This window comes from Falco cherrug, chromosome 16 (genome assembly GCF_023634085.1).
Source record: "Falco cherrug isolate bFalChe1 chromosome 16, bFalChe1.pri, whole genome shotgun sequence".
Classification (NCBI taxonomy): Eukaryota; Metazoa; Chordata; class Aves; order Falconiformes; family Falconidae; genus Falco; species Falco cherrug.
In genome coordinates, this window is record NC_073712.1 from 6,696,172 (window position 1) to 6,713,402 (window position 17,231).

Genomic DNA, 17,231 nt, shown 5'->3' on the forward strand with positions numbered 1-17,231 from the left:
TTTCCCGTTTTGTTTGATTTTACTAACCTATTCATTACTTGTAATTGCTCGGATTGTATGCAAATGGATTCCCATGCTATGGGAAGCTTGTGACCTGGCCCCTGGACATTATTCATGGTAGATGACTGCTTCAAATCACATGGCGTGTGAGGGAGAGAGACAGACAGAATATATATGCTTGTACAGAGAGATCTAGACATTGTATCGGTATCTAACTTGTCCAACAATCGCTGAACAGAACTGCGAGTTGAGGAAAATGAATGCTCTTATTCAAACGTACAGCCCTCAAGATGTGGACCCTCAGAAGGAACAGCCTTCCTTAAACATCTGCATCAACAAATATCTTTTTTTGTGTGAACACTCACGAGCGGAGGATAGGAAACAGGAGACAAGAATGCAGTCGACAAAACCAGCTGTTCTTAAATTAATGTTTGCAAATGCTTGGGCCAGTTCTTCAGCTGATAGGTCATCAAAAGACTTGTACTAGTTTGTACTATTTAAAGATTTGGCCCCCTGTTCTGCAACGTATTCATCCAGCTCTGCTTGCTGCAGAAATGTTACAAAGATCTTGTTATTTTTAATCTTCGCAGGGTCCCCTCCTTTGAGCAACTTTGTACCTCTCAAGGTCAAAAAATCCATTTCCATGTCACATTTCAGCTTGGATCAGCAGGATAGTCTTGTTTTCACTGTGAGCAGCTGTTCCCTCCCAAAGTTTGCTGAAAAGACTTACCCTACATCGAAAAAGCAGAGAAGCACCTGCATTTGTTGTCACTTGAACTGATGAGAACTCACTCTCGCTGTGTGTGTGGGGGGGTGACAAGGAGAAACGGCACCACTGTTTCCTGAAAAAAGTTTTTTGGCAGTCCAGATGCAGCTAGGAACTCGCAAAAACTGCTGAAGAGCTAGGCTATGACTTCAGTTGGTGAAGTGCCAGGGTCCAAATTCGGGTGGGGAGAACTGCCCCTGTTTTATAGTCAGGGAAGTTCAAAAGCAATTAAATAGCTATTAGTGCTGCTGCTTTTTTTTCTCTCTTTTTTTTTTTTTTTTTTTTTTTCTTCTCCTTTTTTTGCCCTGGAGCGTCTGACTCTCAGGAGGTGGGTTCCCAAATGCTGTGCACTGAGCTCGAGGAGCTGGGCATTGCAGGGCTCAGTGGTTAGACTAGCAGCATGAATTCGAGTTTCCTATCTTCTATTCCCGGCTCTGACTCACTGGGTGAGCTTGGTCCAGGCACAAGCAGCCAATTTTATAAAAGAAATTGCAGGCTGTGGTGGTGAATACTCCTAGACCGTCGCGCAGAGGAAGCTCTGCTCGTTTCGCCGCATGCCACAGCGGGCTGGCACTGTTTGAACGGGCTGGGAGTTCCACGAAGCTCTGCGAGTCAGAGAACAAACCAGCAGCTCCGCTGGATGATACCACCTCCCTAGGATCATCTATGCTCACAACAGGACACAGGGCAGGTCATAGGAAGGTCTGGCTTGTTACTCTCAAAACTCTGGAGGGAGATTTAACATGTACAGTTCCATAGCTGTACCAAAGAGCAATACCTCCTGGAGATGGACAGGGCTTGCTCAGAAGCGGTGCTCCAGACCAGAGGCAGGGCAACCTGTGCTGTTAACGGACAGATCACATTTTTTAGATTTACCAGGCAGAAGGTGGGTTTAACTACGGCTAACAGGGCAGATTAGGACAACTGATACTCTGCTATATCAAACACTAGTTCATTCATGCTTCAGTTATGTTCCTAGGGCACACGACCAATGCCCTTCCATCGAGGCACCATAAAAGTTAGGTGCTTCTCAAATACTTCAGCCTTCCCATCTCTCGTCTCATTTATCCTTTAATAAAGCAGTGATAACAATATTTGTGCACTCTGACAAGCACTTGGCAACTTGTTGATAAAGGCTCCAGCTGATGCGATATATCTTTATTGCAATAATCTCTTCAAATTCCAGCCAGACGCTCTGCTCCTCCACAGAAAGCATTCACGAGTTCTAGCTGCAGGTGAACGCACCTCTAGTTCCTCCCTCTTCAGCAAGGCATTTTCACACTTACTTAAAGCACACCTTCGCCTCACCTGGCCTCTGCTGTACAGGACGAGCTCCATGCTGAACTGCTACGTCTCACACTGGTTCCCAGTACAAGGAGCGCAGAGGGAACCCTGAGCTCCTCTACATGGTTTTTCTTTGCACAACTTTTGCCCCTTCCTCTCCACGACACCACTGTTTTTATTTATTGCCTCCTGCTCTTCTCTGGGACAAGACCATACCTTTCTTTAAGCTGACAGCAAGGTACTACTACTGCACAGATAAAGAAGAAAACAAAAAAAGAACAATTACTCCCCTTTAGAGGAATAAGCACTGGAAGTTACACCCAGACATCATAAGAGAGACTAAGGTGGCAGCACATCAGAGACAGCACTTGCACGGCTGTGAGCAAGCACAGATTTGAGTTTCACGGTCCCCAACACAGCAGGGGCAGCTGCGAGGGCGGCTTTCACCCTGCGCTGCCTCTCGCCAGCTCACGCACCAATGCAGCGTTTGAGTGCCAGTTTCCAAAACACCGATGCTTGCCTACGGGGCCTCAGCCGAGGCTTTCCACAGTCATTTCACAAACGTTACCAGAAGGAAAGAAGGGACATGTCACCACAAGAAGTAAAATACAGCCACACACTGGTGGAACTTCCACTTCTCCCTGCTCAGGTCCTCCTTCCTTCCACCACGGCTCTACGGATCTCACATCTACCAGACAACTCCCCACAGCTGAGCAAGACCAAAAGACCAGGCATATCCTGGAGCCTTCTCACATGCTCCGGTAACTCATCCACCAACCAGCCGAGGATTTCACAGCACGTTAGAGGTTTTCCTGTTGCAGGGCTCCATGCTGATGGCTGCTGAGGATCCCACACCTCGATCCCAGAAGCACTTTGGCAAGGGCCCAGTGGGATCTTTGGTGGGATCAGCAGCTCTGAGAATTTAGACCATATAGTTGGGTACCTAAACATGGCAATAAGAGCCTGACATTGTTTCTACTACTGGTTTCAGTAGATCCAGTCCTAGGCTTATAAATAGACCTAATCATTTTGCTGAAGTAGGACTAGAAGACTGAGAACATTGCAGGATTGAGCCATCATGGGAATCTGCAAACTAGACTGATTTATCGAAGTGGGGAAATCCAGAGTCAACTGCCCTCTCAGCTGCTCGTGCCTGATTAGATCATAGCATAGATTTCCCCCATTTTATCTAAATCTCATCTACCCGCGGAGCTCATGGTATTGCCTAGAATATCGACGGGGGTAAGGCACCCTCACAAGTGGCAAATAAAACACGGAGCCAAAGAGCAGGAGACCATCTCAGCTTTACCTTGGGCACAGGGCGCGCTGTGACAGCTCAGGCTCTTCTGCCACAGCAACACAGAGAGAATGCACAATCCTGATCTCCTCTATGGATCTTAATCTGGCTGCACAGAGAGATTTCGTGGATGGTGTGATCTACTCTGGAAGCCACATCAGCCCCAGCCTGGCCAAAGGTAGCTTTAAGCCCATTTCGTGCTTAATTACAGAAAAAAACGAGTCCTGAACTTGATTGCAGATGGTCTGCTGACTCACAATACAAACCTTTCACTCTCTGTAAGCAGAGAAAATAAACCCATTCTCAGCACCCCACCCAGGGAGGTTAGGAGTGACTATGTACAGAGCACTCAGATACCAAGGTGGAAAAGTGTTAAGAGAAATGCAAAGCAGAAACATACTCTGGTGGTGCTGAGAGCTGTTGCCTCAAAAACAAAGGTGGGAATTCATGCTGCACGCTCAGGGCTTTTAGAAGGATCTTTCTTGACACGCCGACAGCCCCAGACCTCTCGTGCCAGTTGGGAGCGATGCTGCCAAAAGATGGACTGTGTGTAACTGTGTCTAATGCACCTTTAAAGAGAAAAAGCCACTAGAACAAACAAAAGCAGCGCCCAGCTGCACAAGCTGTTTATACTTGAGGTAGCCAGAGCAGGCGGCTCCACTTTTGGGCTTATCTTCACTCTCTTTCTAAACAGGAAATGTATTTTTGTCTCAAGCATTTCAGGAGAAGCCATCAGGCTAAAACCTTCAGAATGTGGGGTACCAAAAAATTAGCATTTCAGCTCCTTTCGTGAGCCCTGAGAGGTGGCGGGTGGGTCCCCAGAACAGCAGGGGTATCACCTCTAACCACAACGCGAGGCACCGCCGGGCCAGCTCTGCTGGGCACCAGGGGCATCCGACACATCGGCTGCAGGAAAACAAAGGGATGGAAGTGGGGCTACCAGATCGGCTCTTGTGCATGTGAAAACTGCCACTGTCAGCATAACTGAGGAGGGAGAATTTGGCGCAGGCAAACTATAGAAATTGCATTTTCCATGGCAATAGGGTTTCCTTGATAGAGGCATTACCTCTGCCCGGAGCAGTGCCAGGCTGGAAAGTGCCCGCTCCTGAAGACTGAAGAGAACAGCACATGTTCTTGCTTCCTCCCTGACAGCAAAGCAAAGCTGCAACATCCCAGAGGTTTACTATCTCCTGGCTCAGCACCACCATCCCCAGCTAGCCGCGCAAGCAGCTGGTTGTCTCTGTAAGACTGCAGGGGGGACACTGTGTCAGCACTACACTGGCTTTGCACAATTTTAATTCTCCCGGTTTTGCTGTAAGTTTCATAATATTTAGTATCAAAGCATTTGGAGTCATGGATTTAGTGAGGTGGGATTATTTTTTTTCTTTTTCTTTTTCTACATCTTTTAGTTATACATCTAGATCCATTTCTACATCTTTTATAGAGAAAAGCTTGGAAACATGATTGGCCATAAACTGCCAAAATCAAAAGGCAATTAGTTCTTGGCTTTTTGGTTTGTTTTGTTTTTTTTAATTGGGAAGCTCAAGACTTAAACAATCTCATGATTTTTGAGTCTGCAAAGCCTGTCTCATATTGCAAGGGCTGGATTTGGTTAGAGAGATATTCCTGTTTGGTAGGGAGATGGGGTCACCGTGTACCACTTACTGGTTTCCAAGGCCTTTGCAGACAAGCAAACTTGCTCCCTCGTCCAAGTCCTTATTGATACTGGAACAGCTCCCACTGTTTGCCGCTCAGTGTCAACGTTACTGTCCCTGCAGGCGATGCAGAAAGAAAGAAGCTGTCCGTGAAACTGTGTATATGAGCGTTGCTAAACTGGGTTTGAAATCTGGGCATATCTGCTATGTTTACAGAGTGCAGGACAAACATTTTAGCATTCCCCCTGCTGTTCCCTGGGCTGCATTCTTAACCTCTGCCTCTTCCAGCCAGCCTCCTTTCCCCATACACAGCACCACGTGCTCCGTTGCCTTCCCTTCTTTTCAGGATGTAGCCAGTTTTGAACTCTGCCACCTGCCAAGCAAGCTGTGGTTGCCCCTTGCCCTGTCAGGACACTGCAGATCCTGGCAGGGAGGGATGTCCTTGCTAGGAATAGACGAGGAGAAACAGCCAACCTCAACAGCACCACAAAATCTACCTTCACTAAGGGGAAGTTAGAAAGGAACCGAACAACAACAGCTCTGCTGAACCCTCTTCCCCCGCTGTTGTTCTGTGCCTTCTTTTTTTTTTTTTTCTTTTTTCTTTTTGTTGCTGTCACCTCCGGTGTGCAGGTAAGCCCAAATTTCCCCTGTGTGAAAAGGAAGCACAGCTCTGTTTCAGTCCCCTGCCTGAGAGCAGCCACAGCCTCCAGCTCGCCAAACCTCTGGCTCCTGTGGACTTCAATCCTTGGCATAGCAAAGCTTGCCACCCACACCTGGCCTCTGGCCACAGCGAGCTCTTTAACCTTCTGCATCGCAAAAGCAGCCAGGCACCACTTTGGAAGGCCACTGTAAGGATAAAGATCACTTTGCAACACCTAGTTCTACGACCTACAGCACATCTCTGCTACCACCCTGCCTCTCCTCCCCCAGTACGTCACTCCTCGCCTACCTCAGTCCTACAAATGAGGCAGGGAAAAATTGCCTGGCCAGGACCTTCAGCAGCAGCACAACAGATGCCAGGTTAGGAAAGGTACCACTCTCCTCAAAATCTTGAGCTACATCACCCACCCGAGTATCAGGTAATTGCTCACACTCTGCCCACTGCCTTCCCACTCTTACCCCAAGGAGGTAAATGTTATTTCACTGTGCCCAGAGTCACATTGCCAGGGGGCACAGCAGACAATGCTGGCGCCAGTTTACAATTTCCAGCCCACGGGGTAAGATTTGAGGGTCTTCCTCGTGAAATAGCCTATTTTGATTCAAATCTGGTTAGAGAAAGCCGCCTATGGATTGAGCTCGTTCCCACCCTGCACGTTTGGTACCGGCAACTTAAAGCTACTCTCTGCCTTGCTGCCCTTTAGTTCTGCTAAGCTAGAGACAAAGCAATGGATTTCTTTCTGGTTTGGGTGCCAAGGAAACTGTCAGCTCCCATTCAGTCTCCAAGCCTTTCCCTGCAACAGACTTGCTCAGCCACTTGCAAATGATGCACCCCATGAGCCATCCAGTCAATTTCCCAGGACAGCTTCAGCGCTGAGCGCCGGCCACGGGACCCCGGGACACTCGGTAGGTAACAGATGAAACCAGGGGCCCTGGTATGCAAGAGGCTGATGACCTTGACTAAACAATAACTTACTAATACAAGTCCCTCTGGAACAAGGGCAACTAGATGAAAAAGCAGGTCTTGCTGTTTGTTCCAGTTGGGGGCCATCTCATTTCTTTAATGAAATTCTACTTATTTGCAAAGGGACATAAAAAGTTCCAGTTCCTTGAATAAAGCAGGGCCTAAACAATGAGAGATGCTGCCTTTGATTATAAATCCAAACCTTTTCTCCAGGCAGAACCCCTTTCTCCAGGCAGTACCTAACGCCACAGCACTCAGCTCACCCTGGAGGTGCCCCCAGACCCGTTCTGACTGAGCCCTTAGCTTTTCTGCCCCGACTCAATTTTTTTCTTTTACTTTCCATCCCTCCTTCTCTCACATAGCCACGACTCCTCCAGGCGACATCTCTTAACTTCAGCAAGCCCTGCTGCTTGCAGGACGGTTCTCAGCTTTGCCAGAGTTTTGTGCAGGACTTGGAGTCGGCTCTTTCAGAGTAATTCTTTGGCTCCATCCCAGGCGTGCACACTCCTGCAGATGTCCTAACAGAAAACAAAAAAGGCGGTCCTCAGCCTAGACCTTGACATCCGAGCATAGGAGGAGACAGGACAGATGGATCCGAGTAAAACAAACAGGAAGAGGGGCAAGGTCATTGCTTTGCACCCCAAGAAGAGCTTGGGATGGGGTTCCAATCCAGTTTGTATCGGACCACTGAGCCTCCTGTGTGGCGTATCTCCCACTGCAGGGTGCACAGCGGGATCTGCAAACAGGAACCATTATGGGAAATGGGGTACTGGAGCCCCTGAGGTGGTGCTCACACCGTAAAGGTGCTGCTCAACTGTTACCCTGTGGTGGTAGGAGACATCCAAGGCAAGCGATCGCAGCCAGGCAAGGAGGAGGGCAGCAATCTGCAGGGGGTGAAACTAATTTTGAATAAAAGTCCACCCTAAAGCAAAGCCCCTGATGCCGTCTGAACCATCATCAGTTTCCAAAGGGAAAGCCCTCAAATCTCCGACTTCCAGCCTCCCGAAGCCTTGTAAAACCTTCAGGCACAGCCAGTGGCACACAGGCTGAGGGGCAGAATTGCCTCTCCAGTAGAGGAACAGGTTATCTGCCAGGCAAGAAAGTCAGATTGCCTGAAAGAAACACGCCACGTTCAGAGGGTGCTTACACACTTCAGATCACTGCAAATTGACTTGCAAAATCCTGTTTGTCACCGCAGCAGCCCCGCGGCCATCCCCGTGCCCACGCGCAGCACCCCACGTGCTGAGCCAAACCCGCTCGCCAGCTCTCAGCCTGCCAGGCTGAACAAGACCTGAGCTCCCAGCCTGAAGGAGCCATAGGAAATTACGTGTGTCCAAACATATATTTTACAGCCTGAACTGAGATCCAACCCCAGCCATGAGATGAAGAACTACGCATTGTTGTGGACACTGCTGGAGATTTCCAGGGGTATTTGCTCCAGCAGCTCAGCTGCGAAGAGCAGTAACAATGGTGGCAGAGAACTGCCGTAATTCATCGTGAGTGGATGAAGCACAAACCTGAAACAGAAAATAACTGTATTTACAGAAACCACCCCAGCCATATTTGCTGAAAAAGGAATTTCTTGTCAAACCAGTTGATCAAGAGTAATTATCTATGAAACTTTACAAGCTTAACATTTCCCTTTTCTTGACTATTTTATTATACAATTGATGGGCAGATATTTTTTTCAGGTAAACAACTTGCACCCTGTTTATAGCACACAGTGCAAATATTTCCCAGCATGTTTATTCTGAAATACTTGTACTGTATGGCCAGGAAGTGACTGCAGGAGAAAGACACCCAGGCTATGCTCCTTTCCAAAGCGCTGGTTGGAAGCAGCTGCTAGATGATGAAGCCTCCCTTAGAGAAACTGAGATACTAGAGATGGAGAGTAAGGCCATACACCTGTCTGCAAAGAAGCATGAACCTGATTCTGCAGGACTGGGAGAACCTTGATTCTATTTCATTAATTTAAAAAAAAAAAAAAAAGCATCATCAGAAGAATAATAAGAGTGTTTTCCACTCAGATCTCACAATGACAGAATAGGGCAATCACGGCTATCCAATTTGCTTACCATTATCCCAGGTTTCTGTATCTTCACAGGTCTTGTCCTTCTCTCCCTTTAATCTCGCTAAAGCTATTTTTCTTTCTGTGTCACACTTCCCTAGAATTTTTATTGCAATTCACAGCACCAGGACTCAGGAAGGAGGTATCCTAGAACCAGCCAAGGCATCAGCTCCTTTGCTTCTGCTATTCCCAAACGAAATAAAGAAATATTAATAGTGAGTGTGCATTGCTAACTTTGTGATTAATTCACCTCCTACACAGCCTCACTATCTGAAATCCTAGGGATGACTTTGACCTGAATGTTAAAAATTGTTCCATGATGAGCCCTACCCGAAATGATTATTGACAATTCTGTGTCACTCCCAGCCCCAGCAGCTCAGGAGACCTACAAAGGGGTCACTGGCATTCAACAAATCACTTGTTTAACAAAGGAAGAATGGAGGAATTGCCTGGGGTCAAGACACACAAACATCATTGGAGACTCGCCCCAGCAGTGGTCCTAGACAGAGTTCCCCCTTTTTCCATATGGTAGAGTGAGTGCTCAAATTTGATGTAACGAGCACTGTCAGAATGGGATCAACTACAGAGAACGATCTATTACCCCCCCACCCCCCTTACTCCCTTTTAATAAGGAGCCAAGAAACCTTTTCTGGAGTGGATTTAGCTGTCACTTGCCTTGATTTTTTTTATGGGAATTTTTATCTTGCAGAAGCCTAAGCATGAGAGCTGGAAAAAAAAAATCATACAGCCTTGCCACCAGAATTAACTCAGGACCGCTCGCCACCATGCCTTCTCTGCAGCAGGGTGGCTCAAAAGTCACCAGCTGACAGGCCATGGCCACTTCTCAGCAAAATTCAGAAAGAACATCTTAAACTGCTCCAGCTGTGTACAGAGACCCATGCTGAGAGGTGCACATGATTCAGACAGCATCCCAGCGCGCCGCGTGAGGGCAAGTCTCCTTGAGGTTCTTTTTCCTTTTCCTTTTATACAGCATTTCTCAACTTTTCCACCACATGACCCCCAGTTACAAAGACAACAGCTTCTCTCTCGTTCATCTGCAGCAAAAGGGTAGGACTGCCGGGGTCTGACATGAAGTTAGATGGAGAAGATTCCCAAGAACACGAGCAATTTGTTTCAAGTGGCTTTCCTTTTTTTTTTTTTTTTTTTGTCAGAGCAACTTCAGATATATTCCAATGAGGAATGCGCTGTAACTAGCAGCAGGTTGAGTCCAAGTTTATTATCCAGACTCACTACACACCAGGAAAAACTTTGTCTACACTAACAAGTTTTTAACCTGCTATGCAAGCACAGCCCCCTAGAGCAGATGCAACACTTGCCTAGAGATGGCATTTCCCACCCCTTCCTTGTTGTAGGTCCACATACTTCAGAGAAAAGCCCAGAGATCAAAGTAAGTTTTGAGAAATGTTGCAGTATCAGTGAGGAAAAGGAGGCGATGGCATTTTTTTTTTAAAGTATGTTATGCCAACAGCCATTCTGCCAATGGTGCCAGATAGACCAGGTTTATGTTTAAAGCTTGGTGATTTGTTTTGGTGTCAGCAACGCCTTCAAGCATTTAAAGTCTTGGGAATTTTTGTTTATTTTAATTACTCCAGTGTTCTAGCATCAGATCAGAGGACTGGTCTCTTCCTTGTTGCGTTTGAACTAAAATGACTGAACGGGCAGAGAATAATTCCCTACAGCCTACTTCCCACGCCGCACTCGTTGGGCACATCCGTCTCAGTTGCTCCCTTTCCAGCCATATGGAGTACTGACTCAGGGGCATCTACGTCACGTTGTACCTGGGGAAGCGATACTAGAGAGGCAGAGAGCTGTCCTTCAGCCAGGCAGATCTGCCAGGGGTCAAGGGAGCTGCTTTCTCCTCCCCAAACTGCCTCAGGGTCCAAGCTGTAACATGGCTTGGGTTCCTCGGAAAGGAGACATCAAGGTTTCTGTCCTCACCGACACCCAGCACAGCCGTCCAGCAGAAACCTGGCCAGTGGAAGGCAGAGTCCATGAATTTAAAGCAGACTGAAGACATATTTCTGGAAAGAAACAAATATCCAACAAGTTCACCTTAGATCTGACCCAAGATAGCAATATCTAGCATTCATATAACAACTCGCTTTTTCAAAGTAATCTATTCACATTAAGAATATTTATGTTTGCATTTAACTGACTTGGGAAAATGAAATATCAGAGGTAACACAAATTGTTAAACTCTACCACTTGGTCTTTTACACTTAAAAGCTCTTGGTGGCGTGGGGAGATACGAGAGTGAGAACAAGGACTTGTGCCCAAAGGTATTTTCTTTTTCCTCTCGGCACCCTTGCTCAACAAAAGGAGGAAACGAGGAAAAATGTTTAAAGAAGTCGCTTAAGTGGCATCACGCATTTAAAGTTGCAAAAAAAGTTTCATGTGAATGAGACTGAAAGAACCTGAGTCACTTCCAAATGAGAACTCGTTTGCCTTTGAGAAATGCGTCACCTGTTAGTTTAAAACTAATGTACTGAACTATTTCTGGGAAAAGAACTGTTTCAATTGCAGTATCATCATCAGCAATGAATTAAAAAAAAAAAAAGATAGCTTAAGGAAAAAGAAATTATGCCTTTATATAATAAATGGGATTATATTCAAAGTATTCCATTCATTTCTCAGGAGGTGAAGCAGAAACACAGCACATGCTTTAGGAGACTACAAGAATATCCTCTTTATAAAAGTCAGAAGACCATTTAGTTAAAAAAAAAAAAAAAATCCAAACAGAAGAGACAATTAAAAAAAAAAATCAGTACTAACTTCATCTCACAAGAGGACAGAAGTTCTCAGACATAAACCACTCCAATCAATTCAAAAATGTTTGAAAATGTTTGTAATGAACAAAGCTAACAGACCTCACTTAAAGAAAGCCACTAATTGATAATGCTAACCAAAACCTCCTTACAAGGCCAACTGCTTAGTTAGAAATGCTTAAGGAAAAAAAGACAGTGTGACAACAGGAAATTTATTGCTGCTGGAACTGTTATCTTATCTACTCAAAACATAAATGTTATTCAACCTGAAAGACAAGGGATTATTCAAATATAATAGCAGTCGCTCTTCAAGCTACAGAATTTGCAAGCAAATATAAAGCAAACCCTTGAATATAAAACAAAACATCATTTTGAAGGGTAAATTAAATATTATTGAAGAGACAGAATAGGAAGTGGCTTTGACTTTGTGCAAGATTGCTTTCATTTATTTTCCATCCAAAAACATGCACACACAGGAGACCAAACTGCAAATATGGTTTAAGGCCAAGGGCTGAATTTGACCTAGAGAGTTTAATTTAACATCAACTTTTTCTTAAAAGGAGCTATCCCTTACTGGTCTTTTTCATTCATGGGGGGAGAGTGCATTCCGATGCTTCCCCACAGTGGGATAATAGCACTTGAACTTGACCTACAGCCATGGAAAGAGGAAAAAACCCTAAAACACACAAAACCATTTCCTGGTCTACATAAAACCCTGAAGCTGGAGACATGCGTTAGCCCAGGATGTGGTTATGAACTAACAAGCAGTACTCCCAGATCAAATTCAAGTCTAACATATCACATGTTACAGACGTGTAGATCAATGCACAATGAACAGACACCTTTCAGAGCTCTTATGTTCTCTTTACCCCCCAGGAGAGCCTTTGTGTCAACTCCACAGGAGTTTCGGTTATTAGTGATATCTTTCTAGTCTTGATTTATCATATCGCATGCAACATAGACCCCAAATACCAGTGAAAGAAGTAAAAAAGCCAACTCTGTTCACTTTGTGGTTTGCTGCATCAAAACTATACCTAAAAATACACTTTCCAAGTACAGGGAATTTGCTGGGAAATAATCTCAACTTCCACAATTTTTCTAGGTTTCCTTCAACATGCAAGATGGGCAAGAACAGAACAGCAGCTCTTTAAATCAACTTCATCCCATTTACTTACTCTTTCAAGCCCACCAGGGCCAAACCAAGCTGTATTGCAGAAAACAGATCTGATCTTGAATTCCACCTTTTATTTTTGTCCTGTAACCAAATGCTACCAAAAGAAACACAAACAGGATATTCCTGAGGCAAAATTCTGTTAGATTTAAACTTGACAGCTGGTATTCTTTGCCAAGGGAATCTTATCCCCCCGGTTTGGCAGCGCTCACTGTAGTTACAAAACATTATGCGTGTCCACTTCTCAGATGCACATCCATTAAATCTGAAAACAAATAATTTGGTTTTGGTATTAGTTCCCTGTAAATACTACTACAGAGCCAAGGGGAACTTTTAACTTATGCTGGCAAAGCATCTGCCTGCAGGACTGAGCGGTCAGTAAATACATGGGGTTGAGAAGAGCAATATTGAGGAGAAAAGCCGCCAAAGGCTGGGTATACTGACAGGATGGTCAAAGCCTAGTGGCAGCAGAGAAGAAGAACAGCTCTTGAAAAAGAGTTCACAGATCCTAGTATTGCACCATTTCTTTGAGTAAGTAAGTGGTGTTTACTTCTGGAGACAATAGAAGCGCCACACCTATAACTGCTAATTAATCCTAAAACTGAAGTAGCACAGCAGTACCTGCAGGTAACCCTACAGCTGCTCCAGATAAAGAATCCACGTCAAGGCTGCAGCATATAACTGCAGATACCATAGCAGTGAGGTAGAAATACCTGTCAAGGTTAATTGGCTGGCACGTTTAAAGAAAGGAGGGAGGAATGCCATAAGCTGCATTATTAAACGCTCCATCCCAGAAGCCTGGAGCATCATTAGCAGCATCCACCACCACACACGCCTCTGTTACGTAGTCTTATTTTACCATGCTGTGGAATAAAATAAACAGAAGAGGGAGAGAATCTGCAGCCAGGCACCAGCTTATGGCTGTCAGGGAGGGTTTTGTGTCGGGCAAGAGGCAGCATTTCACAAAACTGCCCAAACAACCGCTGAAAACAATACACAAACCAGTCTGTGCTGCCACTGGGGGCAACTGCAATCTGGTCTCTTGTCCAGCTGTATCAGGCACCAAACTGGTTTGTTATGGTTGAACGTGCTGCTGAACTGGGCCAAGGAGGAGACACAAACGACTCACCCAGCGAGGTCGCGAGTGCGTGTCGCCCCCTTAGCACAGCCAGCTCCCTTAGGAGCCCAGCAGCAGCTTCAGCCTGAACCCTATGAGAAACAAACGCTTTCAGGTGTTCACCCTGTAGAACCACAACTCCAGGTTTTAAAGACAGACACACGCGAGTGACACACAATGTCACCACGGGATGCACGACATGTCGCGCCAGTGGCGGCGCGGGCGGAGCGCCCCCTGCTGGCCCACCGCAGAACCCCACAAAAGAGCCAACTCCTCCAGGCGCTGCCCAGCTTGCCGTTGGGCGTTACAACGAAGATTCTGCAGGAAATTAAGATTAAATCGGCTCTAATGGATTTCTTAAAAAGCACCAACTCGTTACACACCACTACAGCGTGCGGGACAGGTGGGGAAAGCGACCTGGACCCTGGTCGGTTCATCTGCCTGGGGAACGACAACCAGCTACTGATGACTCGGCACACGCTCCTGGCCAACACGGTTGTCCTCTCCGGTTTGACACCTCCAAAGAACAGGCTGTGTAGTTATTGTCATTGCTGGGGCCACAAATAGCAAAATCAAAAGGCTATTGATTGCTGGGGGCATGCTCACGGAGGCAAGCGTGACAGGTGAAAGGCTTTCCCTCTCCCCTCGTCATCGCTTTTAGTAACTGGATTTGAACCTGAAAACCTCAACTTGCAGCTCTGGGGTGGAGCAGCCTGTGAAAACAAGGAGCAAGTTCTTTACAGCCACTAGCACTTAATTCTCCGTCTTCCCCTCAGCTCACGGGAAGGTCACGTTTGCCCAATTGTTCTGTCCAGAATCTGACCTACCCTCCCCAGAGAAAGCACAAGGTCTGCAAAGGAATTAATCCCCAAACTATCGGACCTTATGGAAGATGAACACGTTTCTACATCTCACCAATATCCACGTAACAAAAAGTAATACCTTCCGATATCAGAAAAATTACACAAGCCATGTTTATGGGTTATAAAAGCCCTTTTATAAAGCCATTTTTAAACAAAACCAAAAAGTTTACAAAAGAAAATAAAAGATACAGAAGAATGAGTTGCTTAATATATTCCAAAAAGGAGAAAAATAAAAGAGGGGACACAATTCCAACATGCTGAACAATAAAGGGTTCTTTTTCCTTGTGTTTTTTTTTAATACAAAATACAAGCGAAGGATACACATACTTAAAACAGAGCTCAGGAGCAGGTATGCAGTCCTGGGAACCCTTTCAATAAAAGCAAAGCAGGGTTTTGTTATTTTTTTTTCTTTCTTTGCAGGTACATACAGAGACTGGAATATGTAAAATTAAGTAGCACAAAAGACCATCACACAATTCTACCAATGAATGTTGCATCTATAAATTCACGAACATGGTCAACAGTCATGTTCACTTCAACCCCTTAAAAAAAAAAAAAAAAAAAAAGTGTTGTTTTTATTTTAAATAAAGCATTAATGTTACATTCAGACTTAACTCCTAGTACCATGCGGTAGATCTCAGTATTGTCAAGGTATCGCAAGAGTCACCAACCCTGTTGGGCCCAGTGATGACAGCGTGTCTGCACACCCCCCCGACCGCAGGCCAGCAGCACTGAACACTGTTTGCAGCTGCCCCTTTTTCTGTCTGCTCTTGAGATTAAAAAAAAATAAAAATCAAAAGGGATGGGGAGGGGAACTGCAAAGAGCCTGATTTTTAGTAAAGCTCAACGGGGGATTGCAAATACTCAAGACAAATATTCATTGCATACCATATAACGATGCCTTGCCGACAGCCAAAGGCCCAAGGCCCTACCTGGAGTATCCTCCTCTACTTTCAAAGTGAATATTCAGGGTTTGCTGTGACATGATGTTCATGGTTAAACAAAAATTATGTAGCTCTTATTTACAATTTTTTTTTTGTAACAATTGCTTCTGCAGGAAAAAAAAAAAAAAGTAAAACTCACAAATCTTCAGAACACAAAGGGAATAAGATGTCAGACACTCCCATGCGCGCACTCACACCCGCGCACTCACACACAAAATACTTCAGGGGCTTTTACACACATTATTCTGGCTTAAGCTGATTGAGTATTTCTCCATCCCACCCACTACCCCTCCCAAAATATATATATAAAAAACCCTCGCCCCAATATACAAAGCATATGCACAATGGTGTTTGCAGTCACACTGAGCATGCTCAGACCGATGGACCCACTCGATTCACCGCGGCTGAAGGGGCAGGCAGTCTAGAGAGTCGTTTCCAATAGTGGTTGATACACAGAGTCAGCACATGGTGAGAACTTGACTAAGAAATATTGGTGGTTTGTTTTTAATATAAAGAGTTCAATGAAGAGACATTCAAATGCCAGTCATCTACTGAAGTGGGAAGTCTAACACGAGGATACACTTGATTTGGGGAGGTCAAGGAAGGACACTGTCATCTTTCAGAGCTCTGATAATCCTCATAGTACTTAAAAAGAGTCATCACGGACAGTAAGAACATAATTGTTAGTCTTGCTTCCTAGTTTCATTAGCAGAACTTGTATTTAAACCTCCCAAAACTGTAGGAAAACTTTTCAAGGTTCAGGGAATATTTTCTATTTGTTCATATATGTAGAGAATATATAATTTCCACATACAGATGTGACACCCCCCCCCAAACTAACATATCCTATATGCCAGCAACTATTTTGTGACAGTGTCTCTTTAAATATCCATCTGCTTACATTTCCATATCCTGCCTCCCCCAACAGATGAACGTCCACTTCTCAAATATTAAACTCATGGATCAGTTTGTAGTTTTTAAGAACCATGTGTTCAACAACATGATCTGTTATAAAAATAAACACTTCACAAACAAATTACATAAAGCAAAGCACCAGTTTCTACAGCTCAAAAGCTTCCAGCATGTTACAGTTTACTTCCCTCCCTCCTTAACCTGGGTGCCTCAGTGTCTATTGTACCTTTGTGACCATCACCAGAGGGAAAGAAAAAAAGAAAAAAGAAAAAAAGGAATATGCAGCGCATCTTCTGCCACTACCCTGGCTGTCCATCACCTGCGGATGCAGTGGTGCGGTGGCACAGCAGCTGAGCACACTCAGAACCATTACCCAGCACTGGTGAGGTTCCCCAGCAGAAGTCACCCAAGGTGTGCTGCTTCTCTCCCCACACACGCTTCTGCTTTGATGAAGTTAAAACAACATAATTAAAAGCTTCTTGGTTGCCCCATTTCTATGTCTTGCTCTCACCCACAATCCATTCTGAAACCCATGTAGCTTGGCATGTTTGGCATTCCCATGCTGATCAAACAGAAACCGAAGCAAATAATCTTTACTACGAAATTCCAACTGGAATTGCGAATTTTTACTGACCAAGCCTTGTGGCCAGTTAAACGCAACACTACTGGCACATAACTGCAAAACTGAACGTGGTGGTGTGGATTTGGAAACAGAATGTAGGAAAGGACATATAATGGACCTTAGTT

At 45.2% G+C, this 17,231-nt stretch overlaps 1 long non-coding RNA gene across 3 annotated transcripts; it reads right to left on the minus strand.

The window, feature by feature from the left end:
- Nucleotides 1-1,622: 1,622 nt before the first annotated feature.
- Nucleotides 1,623-6,992, minus strand: LOC114018076 (uncharacterized). 3 transcript variants are annotated; one of them, XR_008735409.1, is made up of 4 exons: nucleotides 5,620-6,992; nucleotides 5,013-5,119; nucleotides 4,414-4,595; nucleotides 1,623-3,876 (listed from the first exon to the last, which is right to left on the minus strand). It is a non-coding gene; the product is annotated as an uncharacterized LOC114018076 (long non-coding RNA). The 3 variants fall into 3 exon arrangements; XR_003563493.2 differs by having other exon boundaries at nucleotides 1,623-3,623; nucleotides 3,748-3,876; nucleotides 5,013-6,215; XR_008735408.1 differs by having other exon boundaries at nucleotides 5,013-6,992.
- Nucleotides 6,993-17,231: the final 10,239 nt, after the last annotated feature.